This window comes from Nymphalis io, chromosome 30 (assembly GCF_905147045.1).
Source record: "Nymphalis io chromosome 30, ilAglIoxx1.1, whole genome shotgun sequence".
NCBI lineage: Eukaryota > Metazoa > Arthropoda > Insecta > Lepidoptera > Nymphalidae > Nymphalis > Nymphalis io.
The window spans coordinates 342,735-358,467 of record NC_065917.1 but is presented as its reverse complement, the minus strand read 5'-3'; the positions used below and the strand labels follow the sequence as shown (position 1 = coordinate 358,467).

Sequence of the window (15,733 nt, the reverse complement as noted above, 5' to 3'; positions counted from 1 at the left end):
TTAGGATCACGATGTTAATGTACCAGGAGATCATAAACAGTGAGTCGGTCTCACCGAACGCGGATGGCATTAATCGAAATAAGATCAATTTTAAATAAATTCGATTTGGCCCTCAGAACATCCGACGCCGACGATTCCGGTGACGAGTGCTACGGGAGTCTACCCCCGGAGCCTCGTTTCGGGAACGTCGAGTACAAACTGCAGCTGGTCTCACCGTGCGAGCGACGCTCCCAGCACCTGGTGAAGCAAGTGAATAATAAATAATATTAAATATATAACATTATATATAACTTAGGTAGCTAACTGGGTAGGTATCACCCACTCATCAGATATTCTACCGCAAAACAGCAGTACTTGGTATTGTTGTGTTCCGGTTTGAAGGGTGAGTGAGACAGTATAATTACAGGCACAAGGGACATAACGTCTCAGTTCCCAAGGTTGGTGGCGCATTTGCGATGTAAGCGATGGTTAACATTTCTTACAATGCCTATGTCTATGGGCGTTAGTGACCACTTACCATCAGGTGGCCCATATGCTCGTCCGCTTTCCTATTCTATAAAAAAAAAAATACCTTTGATATCACACAACGGTTATTAATTGATATAAAACAAACAATTTATTAGGAAAACATTTTACTTGCTCGAAATATTTTATTAAATCACGAAGGTTTTAAAAATATGCTAATTTTGACTGTTAACGCTGATAAAACGCAACCACGAGCTACAGTGTGTGCTTTCATACAGACCCTGTGGTCTTGACAGCTCAACGCCACGAGGTAATTCATTTTATAACACGGATTAAGAAAAAACAATAGCGTTTTTATGTGTCGTTTAAGCAATATATATGTATATTCAATTTAAGCGTATAATACAAACAATTTTATTGAGGTTGTGCTCGTGAAATATATCGATGCGATGCTCGTAGTTCCACTCGGGGCCGATAGGTGGCGCCGTTTCGACGTACAACGTTAAGCGGCATGTCAAAAGCATAATAATGCCCTGGATACACACGTGTGGAGCTGTTAGTTAGCGAATCGTTTAATTAAAATGAATTTTGATAGGCGGTTGACATTCAGCGAGATATTTTTTTTTTTAATAGAATAGGAAGGCGGACGAGCATATGGGCCACCCGATGGGAAGTGGTCATCGACGTCCATAGACATTGGCATTGTAAGAAATGTTAATCATCGCTCACATCATCAATGCGCCACCAACCTCGGGAACTAAGATGCTATGTCCCCCGTGCCTGTATTTACACTGGCTCACTCACCCTTCAAACAGGAACACAACAATACCGAGTACCGCTGGTCTGCGGTAGAATATCTGACGAGGGGGTGGGACCTACCCGGACGGGCTCGCACAAAGCTCTCCCACCAGTAAAAATATATCGTATTGTCACCCCGACACCTCAACACGTGCTGCGGGCGTCGCTGCGCGCGCTGCGGGACATGGCGCGCGCGCTCGGCGCCGCACTCGTGGGCGCGCGGGCCCGCCGCGTGGCGCCCGCGCGCGCCGTCACCGAGGTGTACATCCGCAAGGTGGGCACGCCTGGAACTGGTACACCGAGGGGCCGCGAGGCCACGATCGAGACGGAGATGGTTTGTCGATGTGTGCTTATAACGTTGCCATAGTACCCGCGTTCCCTGTTTTGGGAGATTTTCGGGACTTAATTAAAACTAAATAGGGTTATTAAATTTTACTTTTTAATGTTTATTATACATTTTTTTTAATTATAATATTTTTTGTTTTCCTCCTACACCTGAAAACCGTTGCATTGTTTGTTTTTGTTTCCGTTATCAATAGTACTTCGGCATCTTTATATGGTACTGGATTAGCGTTCTCCTCATAAAGAATGGTTGCCACATATATTTCTATGTTGTTATAATCATGTTGTCGTTAGAAAACTATAAATAGGATAACGAATAAATTAAAATAACATATATACATATAACGAAGCACTTTAGTTTATTAATGGACTCCGTATTTATTTGTTTCATTGTCGACGAGTCGATATTTTTTATCGAATATCGGGACTTTTTTTAGCCGATGCTGGCAGCACTCACATGATAAATAATTATAGGTTATGAATAATAAAAACTGGAAAATCATATTATCTTTAGGATTTTAATGCGATATAATCATTTATTAATCATCTAGACAAAATAATATCAAAAGCTTGGAAAATGTTAGGATTTGTAAAACGAACATGCAAGGATTTTAAGAATACTCGCTCATTGCTCTGCATTTATAATTCTCTTGTACGTTCCAATTTAGAGTATGCATCAAATATATGGAACCCTTTTTATAACACTCATATCGAAAGACTAGAGCGAATACAACAAAATTTTACCCGTTTTCTTGCATACAAGGATACTAGTTGTCCTTATCGCGCTGACTACAACAATAGGCTAAAACATTTTAAAATGATATCACTTAAAAGTCGCCGTGAAATCAGCGATGTTTTGACCCTACACAAACTGATCCATGGTCAAATAATGTCATCCGAACTACTTCAGCAAATCAATTTAGTTGTTCCCCGCAAAATTCCTAGACACCCAATAAAAAAACCTTTTAGAACTACAGCTTTTTAAACAAATTTAGGTAAACATGCACCCCTCAACAGAATAATTAATTCTTATAATGAATATTCTTCTAACGTCAATATCGACATCTTTGCCCAAAGCAAGCCAACTTTTGTGAAGCTCTGTAAAGATCTCATAGTATAACTTTAAAACCATTTTATTCATAAATTAATTATTTCAACCCTTTTAGATTTTTGTTGTTGTATTTAAATTTTATTTTATGTTTTGTTTGATTATCTATAATTTATTTATCTTTTTTAATTTTTAGTTAAGACATAATTAGGTTAGTATAGTCTTATCTTAAGGTCAATGTTGTTTACACCTGTAATGATTTATTCACCTAGATTTAATACCCTGTATCTAATGCTAAGTGAATGTGTTAGTGATAAGTCGATGGTGTAACTATTTCCAATAAATAAATAAATAAATAAATAAATAAATAAATAAATAAATAAATAAATAAATAAATATAAGGTTCCCTCATGCTATGGCATAAATAAACATCACTGAGAAACTATATTATCTGTCGCTTTAACATGAAATAATACGACACTGCACCACTGTATAAACATCGATATGATGTAAGGATTGTTTCTCGGCCTTTACACTGGATTAGAATCGTTTTCTAACATAAATATAAGCGAAAATTGAACATAAAACACAATGAACGCACCAACTGTCCAGTTTCAACTAACACCAACACTGTTTACAAGATAAGGGTCAAAAGATTTGATAATTCTATCTCTGTCTAAACCTGTCTACGCTACAGTACGTACTCGGTTCGCAGCTGGCGGACACGCAGCAGAGCGTCGAGCTGCGGGTCGCGGTGATGGGGGATCTCTGTTCACAATACTATTGATAACTCGTTTGCCTGCCTCGTTGGTCTAGTGGCTTGATATAAGACCGCAGACCCCGGAGGTCCTGGGTTCAATTCTCAGGTCGGGTCAATAAAACACACGCTAACAGGAAAACGTATGAAATGGACAAATGAATGCAATGAAGCAATTATTAGGATTTATTTCAAAATAACACAATTAGAGACTAATAAGACCGCTTATAGAAAACGTTTGTATGAAGAGTTTATAAACTTATACCCAGAGTTTACACACATTACAGAGCAAAGATTAGCGGATCAACGAAGGGCAATAATAAATAATAAATATATTAAACAAGATAGATTAACACTGATTAAACAACAAGTAGCAGATGAATTACATTATACACACACACTAACGGAAGACACATATAATGAACATTTACAAACAACATAACAAAGTAATATTACACAACGATGCATTCAAATCTAATTCAGAAACAAACTCACAAGCTAGGAAAATGCAAAACACTACAGTTACATGCACTGATTCCGTTACATCAAGCCCTATCGATGAACAAAACATAGAAAGTATCACCCACGATCATGATATGACTTTAGAAGAAAACACTGAAATAGAGAACACATTTGTTCGTGCTCTAGAACATTTTTGTGATATTGAACCAACTAGCAGACCATACATTCCTAAACAAAGGACTTCTAAAAAGTTTTCATTAATAATGAAATACATAGATACGATGATACTGACAAAATTTGTAAACATTGATACTGATTTTATCACTCTACAGAAAATAATTTACTGTGCAGCATGGACAGCAGCTAAATGTGCAAGAATGACATTCTTAACCCAAAACAACCACCAAAACAAATCATACAGAAAACCTAGTTGGCAAAGAAGATTAGAAAATAAAATAAGGAAGTTGCGAGCCAATATAGGCAGGTTAACACAATTTATTAGAGGAAATAGAAACCCAAAAGTAGTAGCTGCAGTAGATCTCATAAAGACACAATATCAATCACACGCACAATATGAAAATACCAACACGCATATAGAACACTTCTTAGATACCTTAAAACAGAAACTCAATGCAGCAGCTAGTAGACTTAAGAGATATTTGACGTGTACTGCCCGTAAAATAGAAAACAAAACATTTGCTAACAATGAAAAAATCTTCTATAGAAATTTATTATCTAACTGCAAAGATAATGAGCAAAATCTAGAAATACCTCCCCCTGAAATATTTCGACAATTCTGGGCATTCGACAAGACATGGGAAAACCCCATAGAACATAATGAACATGCAGACTGGGTTAACGATATAACTACACATATTCCAGAGATGGAGTTCAACTTCATACCAATAGAAACATTTATAGATGTCATCAAACGAATGCACAATTGGAAATCCCCAGGCTCAGACAATATTCACAACTATTGGTAAAAGAAATTTAGTAGCACACACTCATACATACATAAGTACTTAAATACATTCATTCAATCACCACATTTACTACCGAAATATATAACACATGGAATCACATACTTAGTATCTAAAGATAAACATGATACCACAAATCCAGATAAATACCGACCAATAACTTGCTTACAAACCATATATAAAATTTTATCAGCTTGCATAAGTGAAGAAATATACAAACATTTAACTAAACATAATATATTAGCCGAACAGCAAAAGGGGTGTAGAAAAAATAGCCAAGGTTGTAAGGAGCAGCTTACTTTTGATGCAATCATTTTAAATAGTGCGGTAAAATCAAAAACAGATATCCATACTATGTTTATTGATTATCAAAAAGCCTTTGATTCAGTCCCGCATAGCTGGTTATTGTATGTCTTAAAATTGTATAAAATAAACCCTACCCTCATATCGTTTCTTAAAAATTCGATGCAAAACTGGCAAACTGTATTAAAAATAAAACAATCATCTATGAAATCTCTAACTACTGAACCAATCCGTATCCAACGAGGAATTTTTCAAGGAGACGCTCTGAACCCCCTCTGGTTTTGCTTGGCCTTAAATCCTCTTTCACTCTTGTTAAATAAAACCAATACAGGATTCACACTTTACGGTAATAACACCCAATATAACTTATCACACCTCATGTACATGGACGATATAAAACTTTACTCCACTGACAAAAACACGCTGCTTGAGTTAGCAAGCATTACGGAACAGTTCTCCAAAGATATTCATATGAAATTCGGTGTCGACAAGTGCAAAATTCTGTCAATCTCGAAAGGAAAAATCCTTAATAATAGCTACACACTCGAAACTGGTGAACAAATTGAACCAATGGATGAACTAAGCACATATAAATACCTTGGTTTTAAACAATCTAGGCAAATACTACAAACTACGACAAAACAAGAATTGCTTACAAAATTCTCGCACCGATTAAATCTCGTATTAAAGACACACCTTAACTCTAAAAACACAATAAAAGCTATTAACACATATGCCATACCCTTACTTACGTACTCTTTCGGAATAATACAAATTCAAAAAGTGACATAAAAAAATTGCAGCGAACTATAAGCACTCACTTCACTAAATATAGGAAACATCATTCAAAATCTTGTATTCAAAGGCTCACACTACCACGCAAAGAAGGAGGAAGGGGAATAATAGACATACACAATTTACACAATAAGCAGATACTCTCACTCAGACCATACTTCCATGATAAATCCGAACACTCACCTCTACATAGACACGCAACAGAAATAGACAAAAAGCTTACACCATTAAACCTACATGACAAAACACTCAAGTAAACGAACATATCATAAGTAAACAACAACAAATGTTGGCATGGGCTGAAAAAATACTGCATGGGAGGCACCGAGCCTATTTGAACCAACCCCACGTCGACAAAGAGAAGTCGAACGAATGGCTCAATCGAGGTGAACTGTTCCCTGAGACCGAAGGTTTTATGCTCGCCATTCAAGACCAAATAATAGAAACTCGTAACTATAGGAAGTACATAATGAAGGATAATAATCAACCTACTGACTTATGTAGACAATGTAACGCAGCCTCTGAAACTATTCAGCACATAACGGGGGCTTGCAAATCTCTCGCACAGACCGATTATAAGCATCGACATGATCAAGTTGCTGCAATCATACACCAACATTTAGCATACAAATATAAACTTATAACAGAAATGAATCCATATTACAAATATAAACCGGAAAGTGTATTAGACACTAGAAACCACAAAATCTACTGGGATAGAACAATAATAACTGACAAAACTATCTGTTATAATAGACCAAATATTACCGTTCATGATAAAATCAATAGAATCGTTTATCTTATCGATATAGCCGTTCCTAATTCACATAACATACAAACCACAATATCTGAAAAGTTAAGTAAATATCAAGATCTCGCCATAGAAATTAAAACGCAATGGAAAGCACAAACAGTACACATAGTCCCAATAGTCCTATCATCCACAGGTATCGTGCTAAAATCCTTGACACAAAGTCTGAACACCTTACAAATGCCAGCGTATATCCTCCATATACTTCAAAAAGCCATAATCCTTAACACCTGCCGTATCACCCGAAAGTTTATATCATCATCCACTTTATCATCAACGTTTTTAATATAAGCAACACTCCTTAACGCTTGGCTGCAGCCCGCGTTTTCGGTTTAAACTCTTCGAAAGAAGAGAAACTAAAAGTTAAATAGAAATAATAATAATAATATTGGACATTATTCACACACGGTCATCTGATCCCAAATTAAGCAGAGCTTGTGTTATGGAAACCAGACAACTGATATACTACATAAACTACTTTTCTTTTGTAAATACATACTTATATAGATAATTACACCCAGACTCAGGACAAACAGACATGTTCATGCACACAAATGTCTGTCCTGGGTGGGAATCGAACCCACGACCTTTGGCATGAAAGGCAAGTAACTACCAACCACGCCAACCGGCTCGTCAAAAAATCAATACGTCAATACTATCGAAAAATCATTGATTATCGATAGTCCAAAACTATCGATTTTATCGATAATGGACTATCGACATGCAACACTACCCGGTATTACTTATACCTAAAATGAAAGTCATATAATGTATTACATTCATCTAATCAGGGTAATGTCGTCAACTACGGTTGTTCCGAGCTGATGACAGCGGAGCGCATCGGAGAGAGGAGCGCCAAGCTGGTGTCTTTCCTGGACCTGGCGGGCCACAGCAAGTACCAACGCACCACGCTCCACGGGCTCATGGGTTAGTCCCTGCACTACGCCATGCTCGTTGTAAGTATGTTTATTTATTACTAGTTCCCATAAGTGTGGGGGGGGGCTCAGATTTTAGGTATCCTAAGTCTTTTTCTATAGCCCTGATAACGTGTTTTCAAATTATTATTAGGTAAGGATTTTTTTGGAGTCCTGACATATCAAACCAAAAGTTAATTTTCATTTTATTGAATAAATATCTTATCTTAATAATACATTTTTACAAACAGCTCAAAATCAAAATAATTTATTCAGGTAATAATATATAAACCTAACACCGGCTCAAACTGTAGATCCTACTAAAAATAATCGGCAAAAAACTAAACTCTTTTGCTACAATTAAACTATGTAAGAGTTTAAACACAATTTTTTATCATATTTATAAACCCTTATCGAGCAATACGTCTTATTAATGAAAGTTTTTTAAGAGAGAGAGTTGGTTCCTCCTAACTGGCCTTGGCCAGTCTGGGTACGGGCCGCAGGGTTGCCCCCTAACCTGTCGTGTCTTTAATTTTTTGCCCGAGGGGCCAGGGTAACAGCGACCCAGTGGCTGTAAGTTTTTTAAATCAGCTACAAGATAATATTATAGATGGCACTGTAGTCATATTATCAACTTGTACTATAAAGTTTTTTTTTATTTCTAGATTTCGGCAACAGCCGGTATAACTCGCATCACAGAAGAACACATCGGTCTTCTGCTGGCTTTGGACATGCCATTCTTCGCAGTCATCTACAAGTGTGAACTGGTTAGCAACATCAATGCTGTTGTAGCGAGGCTGGCTCAATTGTTGGAACCCGCTAATAAGGTCAGTAATTTTATTTTAAATAGCATCTATAAAGACTAGCTTATAAACTAGGTTATTATTTCTTACATCAATGCTTTTGGGTGATGGTGACCACTTACCATCAGGTGGCCCAATTGCCCGTCCACACACATATAACATAAAGAGAAGCCGGGGGGGGGGGGGAAAGTTTAACAGATAAATAGATATATTTACTTTCCCATTTATAATATTAGTTTATATTGTAATTCGAAACATGCAGGTTTCCTCGCGATGTTCTTCAAGGAGCACGAGATGATAAATCAGGGATGCTGTATAATATATAGATTTATTTAAATTTAAAGTAATGGTATATATTGGTATTATTACAGAAACCGCTGTTAATAACTGACGAGAATATGGCAAGGAACTGCGTTGCGCCGCAAAAGTCGATACTGGACACCATAGACAATGTAGACGAGGAAATCAAAAAGGATCAGGAGTGAGTAGCTTCACAAGCCTTTATTTAACCCGAAGTGTTTCTGGGTGAACTCTTATATATGACTTTAAAACGAGTTCCATACTATTGGTAATGGTAATAATATTGTCTATAGCTACGCCAACCACCCTTGCTAGATACTTGCCTTGCTAGATACTGAGTCTGTGTGTAATTGTCTATACAATAGTATATCAGTTGTCTGGTTGCCATAGTACAAGCTCTGCTTAGTTTCGGATCAGATATATATATATATATATAGTTGAACGCAAATCACAGTAGTGTCGGCCGGCAGGGTGGCCGTGTTCCCGGTGAGCTGCGTGCGCGGCGCCGGCCTCAACGCGCTGCACGCGTGCCTGCTGGCGCTGGCGCCGCGCCGCGTCCTGCAGCGCCCCGAGGACGTGAGTGAACCATATGTTGCGCAGTTGACTAGTATAGCGATTCCACGCGATTCGCTACCAGCTCTGCTGTATTGTACACCACAAACACTTCTCGATCAATATATCTCTATATATAACACGACACTGTTACACTTAACTACTTATATACACTTTAGTTTTACTTACAAAGTTCCGATAACAACTTCACAGATAACCAAAACGGTAAATTTTTCGCGAATCCATAGTCAATACCACAGAATATTAAGATTTCGACCAAATTTCAAGGTCAAAGTTGCTTATATACTCTACTTGCTATTGGAATCGACTATAGACTTGTATATGTTTGCACAGCACATTGTGTGTGTGTGTGTTTTTTTATCCGTAACAGCACGTGAATGTCCTACTGCTGGGCTAAAGGCCTCCTCTCCCTTTTTTGAGGAGAAGGTTTGGAGCTTATTCCACCACGCTGCTCCAGTGCGGTTTGGTAAATACACATGTGGCAGAATTTCAGTGAAATTAGAAACATGCAGGTTTCCTCACGATGTTTTCTTTCATCGTAAAGTACGAGATGAATTATAATCACAAATTAAGTACATGAAAATTCAGTGGTGCCTGAACCATCTTGGCTGTTTTTTTTATATGCTAGCAATATTTATTTATTTTAAGGACCACTAGTAGCTACTACATGTTTTAATGACAAATGTAAAACAATTTAGTGAAAATAGCTAACATGTGAAGCTTTTTAAAGTAGCCACAACAATTACAATATTTGTTTTAAAAATACATTAACACATAATTATAGCAACATGAGTAGAAAGATTAAAAAAAAAAAAAAAAGCAGTCCAAATTGGTACAAATTAAAGATCATAAAAAAATAAACATGCACTTAATAAAATTAAAATTAATAACACAAATAGTTTGAAATTGATATAGGTACAAATTAAAATTAAATAATTCAACAACTATTTCAACAACAAATTAAAAATTAAGATAACATTATTTATTATTTATTTATTTATTTATTATTTATTTGCATCTCTCAACAATTCTAGCGCCCGTTTACGATAAATCATGGCAGAGTCATTAAAAATATCTAGATCTTGACAAAAACCATTGTACAACCGTGATGATCTAGGCATTGGTGCATTACATCCTAATTTCGTTTTTGATATTCTGACATCAAAAGTGCCCAGAAAACTACGAACATTGCGCCTTGGAATACGATAGTATATCTTTTCAAGTAAGTAAGTACAGTCGATCTCGTTACGAATTATCTTAAATAGGAAAGAGAGATCTAATAATTGTCTGCGTACAGAGAGACTGTCCATATTAAAGTCTTTCAAGAGATTGCTGTAATTTTTATTAGATTTATTGTATGAGGTTTTTTTGTTTCTGGATAGATGATATACAAATCGCTTCTGTATTCTCTCTATACGCGGACGATGTACATTGTAACAAGGATTCCACACAACACTACCGTACTCCAGTACACTACGCACGTAAGCGTTATAGATTATTTTTTTCGTGTTATTCGTGAAGTGTTTACCATTTCTAATTAAAAATCCTAACGTTTTGGAACTTTTCGTAATTATTTTATTGAAGTGCGGGACAAAAGTAAGCTTGTCATCAAAAATGACACCCAAATCACTTATTTCAAAAACTTCCTCCAACTTGATGTTATCAATGCTATATATTGTTTTGATTATATTGAGCTTTCGCGTAAATTTTATATGCTTGCACTTACTGACGTTTAATTCCATTTTATTATTTTTACACCAATTATATATAGCATTAATATCCGCCTGTAAGAGCTCTGAGTCAGCTAAGTTGTTTATTACTTTTGTTAATTTTAAATCGTCCGCAAATAAAAATACTCTACTATAATGTACCGTATCACAAATATCATTAATGAAGATATTAAAGAGCCAAGGTCCTAAGTGTGACCCTTGAGGAACCCCGGAGCAGGCTTTATATAGACTCGAGCTAAAACCTTTTAAGACAACAAATTGTTGTCTATTGTATAAATATGATTTGAACCACTCAAGCATATTACCATTGAATCCGTACTTGCTTAGTTTTAAGAGTAAAATATCGTGCGAAACTTTGTCGAAAGCCTTGGTTAAATCGGTATAAATTGCGTCAAATTGCTTGTGGTAATCAATAGCTGGCACAATGAATTCACTGTACGAAACAAGATTTGATGTTGTAGATCGACCCTTTATAAAGCCGTGCTGGTTATTATTAATCATTTGCTTAACATGACATTCTAGATATGGGTAAACTATTGCTTCAAATACTTTGGCAAAAGTGGAAAGTATGGAAATCGGTCTATAATTCTCAATGCACTCACTACCCTTGGACTTATATACCGGTACGATCCTAGCTATTTTCCACTTATCGGGAAAAACACCTGAGCGAAGTGATTCGTTGTATAATAAATATAAAGGGAAACTTAGTACCCATGCACATTTAGAAATAAATATAGGAGGGATATTATCATAACCTGTCCCTTTAGTTGTATCAAGTCTTTTTGAGTATTGATAAATCTGTCTTCGCGATATTACAAAATTAGTGAACGCTCCAAAGTCATGTTTACATTGATTATTATAAGATGGTAATGTATATGAACTTTGAGATTGTGTGTAAACAGAAGCGAAATACGAGGCAAATTCGTTACAAATTTCTGATCCCGATTTCATTACTTTTTGTTTGTAAGTCATTATGCCTGGGAGTGCGGTACTATTATCTTGTTTGCCCTTAAGGTATGACCAAAAATATTTAGGATTTCTACTAATATTTTCTTCAACAATCTTAATGTAATTATTGTAGCAAATTTTCGATAAATCTGCACAACGTTTGCTCAAAAGACGTAATGAAATTTCATCAAGTGGGTTTTTATATATTTTGTATTTATTTAAAAAAACTTGTTTCTCGTTATATAAATTTATCATTTCCTTAGTGAACCATGGAGGATATTGTTTACCTTTTTGTTTCTTCTTTGGTACATATTTTTCGATCAATTTGTTCCAAATTTTATAAAATTTATCGATCATTAAGTTTATTGACTTACAATTACAAAATTCGCTTAACCAATTGATATTATCTAATTCTGAAATTATACTTACATACAGCTTTAAAATAGTTCTTCTTTTCACCAATAACATTACTTTTTAAAGAAGTTCTTGATGAATAAGAAACTAATATATCTAAGGGAGGATGGTGGTGATCTGGAGGCACTATTGGCAAAATAGACTTACTAATTTTTATGTTATTATGATTACTGAATATTAAGTCTTATATTTTATTATTGTTATTACAAATGTTATTATGTTGAACTAAATTATTGAGAGATGCAAAATCAACTAGCAAATTTCCTAAGGAACTATTAGAAATAACATTATCATCAGTAGCGAACCAATTGATATTACTTAAATTAAAATCACCCACGAGCATAACATTTTGTCTATTCTCTGCAATTCTACTATTAAAATTTTTGATAAAATTAGATAGCATATTACGGCTAACGGGAGGAGGCAAATAAACTGCACATAATGCAATTGAGTTACACTCATCGTGACAATTTTCTCGTTCAATATTTATCCAAAGATCTTCACACTGACTTTCACAAAAACTGAGTCGCATTGATTTCAGTTTATTTGAGACCGCCACTAAAACTCCACCACCATCTTTTTTACAATGTAAAAGTGAACTATCACGATCTCTTCTGTATACTGTATAACGGTTGTCGAATACTTCATGGTTCTCTATTTTATTATTATTATTAATAATAATAATAATAATAATAATACTTTATTTCAGATTAAACAATCCATATTAAATTAAAATTAACATTAAATTCAAATAAAATTAAAAAAATAATAACAAATAAATTAAAATAAATAATTAAAATTAAAATTAAATAGATTAGTAACGAATGCTTAAACTATGTTAGTACTTAATCCTAGAATTAGACCCGCTTCACATGTACACCATTCCAGTGTTCCCAGAAGTGACTGTCCAATTTACAAGCCAATGTGCTGAGGAGGGTGTTGGTACTTTTCGAAGTTCTGCTCATAATGGAGGCGACACGCTTGCGTATTATAGAGAAAAAATCGTCCACGCGAGCATCAGCGAACATTGCCGTTGAGGAAACCTCGACACTGTAGTGCAGTGTCGAGGTTTCCTCAACACCGCCCTCAACACATTGTTGTATTGGACGCGTAGGGCACTGTAGGCCCTCAGCGTATAGTTCGTCCACAGACTGCACGTGTAAAATGATTGGCAATATGCTCGAAACAGGGCCAGCTTTACAGGTGTCGTACACCGTGCAAATCTGCGAGCCAACATATTACCTCGGACCGACAGAGCCCTACGCTCACGTTCAATGTCACTGTTATCACTGAGGTTTTCATTAACTATGTGACCAAGGTATCTGAAATCAGTTACCTATTTCAGGGGTGTGCCATATAGTCTTATGTCAGGATTACAATTTATCGGCTTGTTCCTACCCCTGAAAATTATAAATTCACTTTTCTTCACATTGTAACTGAGTCCATTCACCCTGGCATAGTCCTCACAGATCTTTAGCAATTTTTTGAGACCACTGACTGAAGGGCTCAGCAGAACCATGTCGTCCGCGTAGCTGAAATTGTTCATAGCCACGCCATCGATGGAACATCCAACTCCGGCTCCACTCAGCCTCCGAATCAGTTGGTTCACATACAAATTGAAAAGCCTGGGCGATGTGAGGCCACCCTGTCTTACTCCGCACTTCAATTTGTATGAATCGCTTAGTGACTGTCCCCATCTCACCACGTTCGTTTGGTTTTCATACCAGTACTTAGGCAATGAGATTTGTTTGGATCTTAAGCTAGTTTCGGTTTTGAGCTTTTGCCAAAGAATTTTATATGACACTCGATCAAAAGCTTTAGACAGGTCCAAAAAACAAGCGTATACCGGCGATTTCCTGTCAGTGTAGTACCTCACAGTCTGCTTGAGGCACAGTATTGCGGTCTCAGTTGATAATTCAGGCTTAAAGCCAAACTGCGCGTCGTGAATTTTGACTGAATTATTTAACTGTGCATCAAGAAGACTGTCCAGGACCTTTGCTGTGATTGTCGCCAGTGATATCGGCCTGTAATTTGACCCGTCTGCCATATCCCCTGTTCTGTTTTTAACTATGGGCACCACAACAGTCATCATCATTGCATCTGGTAGATAAACATGGCTACAACAAAGATTATAGAGTAACCTGAGAACTCTGGAAAGGTGAATACCGGCATACTTTAAATGATCGATGCTGAGGCCGTCGTGACCCGGCGATTTCCCACGTTTCATGCTGTTTAACGCTTTCATTATGTCATTTCTTGTGAAACAGACCGGACCCTCACCAGCGACACTAACACCCCCAGCATCGCTCTCATCCCCACAGTCACAAATTTCACATGGGTCCACGCTAAACTGGGCTTTAAACATATTAGCAATATTTTTAGAGCCACTGGTACCTCCTATCTCAGCCGGAAGGCTCGCCTTTGCATTCAGCCTGTTAGTTTGTTCCCAAAATTTACTGAAATGTTTAGCCTCATACGACGAGGCGAGGATATCCATTTTTATTGTTTCGGCATTGTCTTGGCACCACTTTAATTTGCTCTTAAAAACCTTACGTGATTCTCGCATCTCGTCGTACGTCCTCCACATGTCGGCCTTCCAGCTAATATCCACGACTGAAAGCAATTACGAGTTTTCAAATGAGCCATCCTAACGTGCTTATTCCATCCCATAACATATTCTTTCTTACTACGCTTTACAGTTTTGTGGCTGGATAATATTGCAGCCTCCTGCAATATACCTATAATATCACTATACAGTTTATCTATAATTACTTTATGCTCGGACTTATTACATACGTTATTGCAACAATCGATCATTTCTATTGGAAAATTAACTAAACTTAACCTATTGTTACATAATTCAGTATATAGTTTAATCTGGTCACTATCCCTATGACCCCATATTATTTTGTTAGTAGAGAGCGGGGTCGATTCTAGTTTTTTATGATTGGCTTGTGCATTATAGTTAAAACTACAATGGACTTCCAGAGGATAGTGATCAGGCCATGACACATTATTTATAACATTGATACTTTGTATATGCCTTCTAGCTAGTTCCGTTACAATGCAGTGATCTAACCACCGCGAGGACCCATGACTGTCACTAACATATGTGTAAACATTGTTCTTATTAGCAAGCATTTCATAGTCAGCACATACATAAGACTGATCAGTACAAAATTGCATCATTTCATTAAAAAATAACTCTTTAGGATGCGCATTAAAGTCTCCTAATACAAAAACTATACTAATTCCACAATCCTCAACAATTGCATTAATTTCACTCA

General features: G+C 36.4%; 1 pseudogene; it reads left to right on the top strand.

The window, feature by feature from the left end:
- LOC126779824 (GTP-binding protein 2-like) overlaps positions 1-15,733 on the top strand; it is an 88,966-nt pseudogene that overhangs the window by 5,223 nt on the left and 68,010 nt on the right.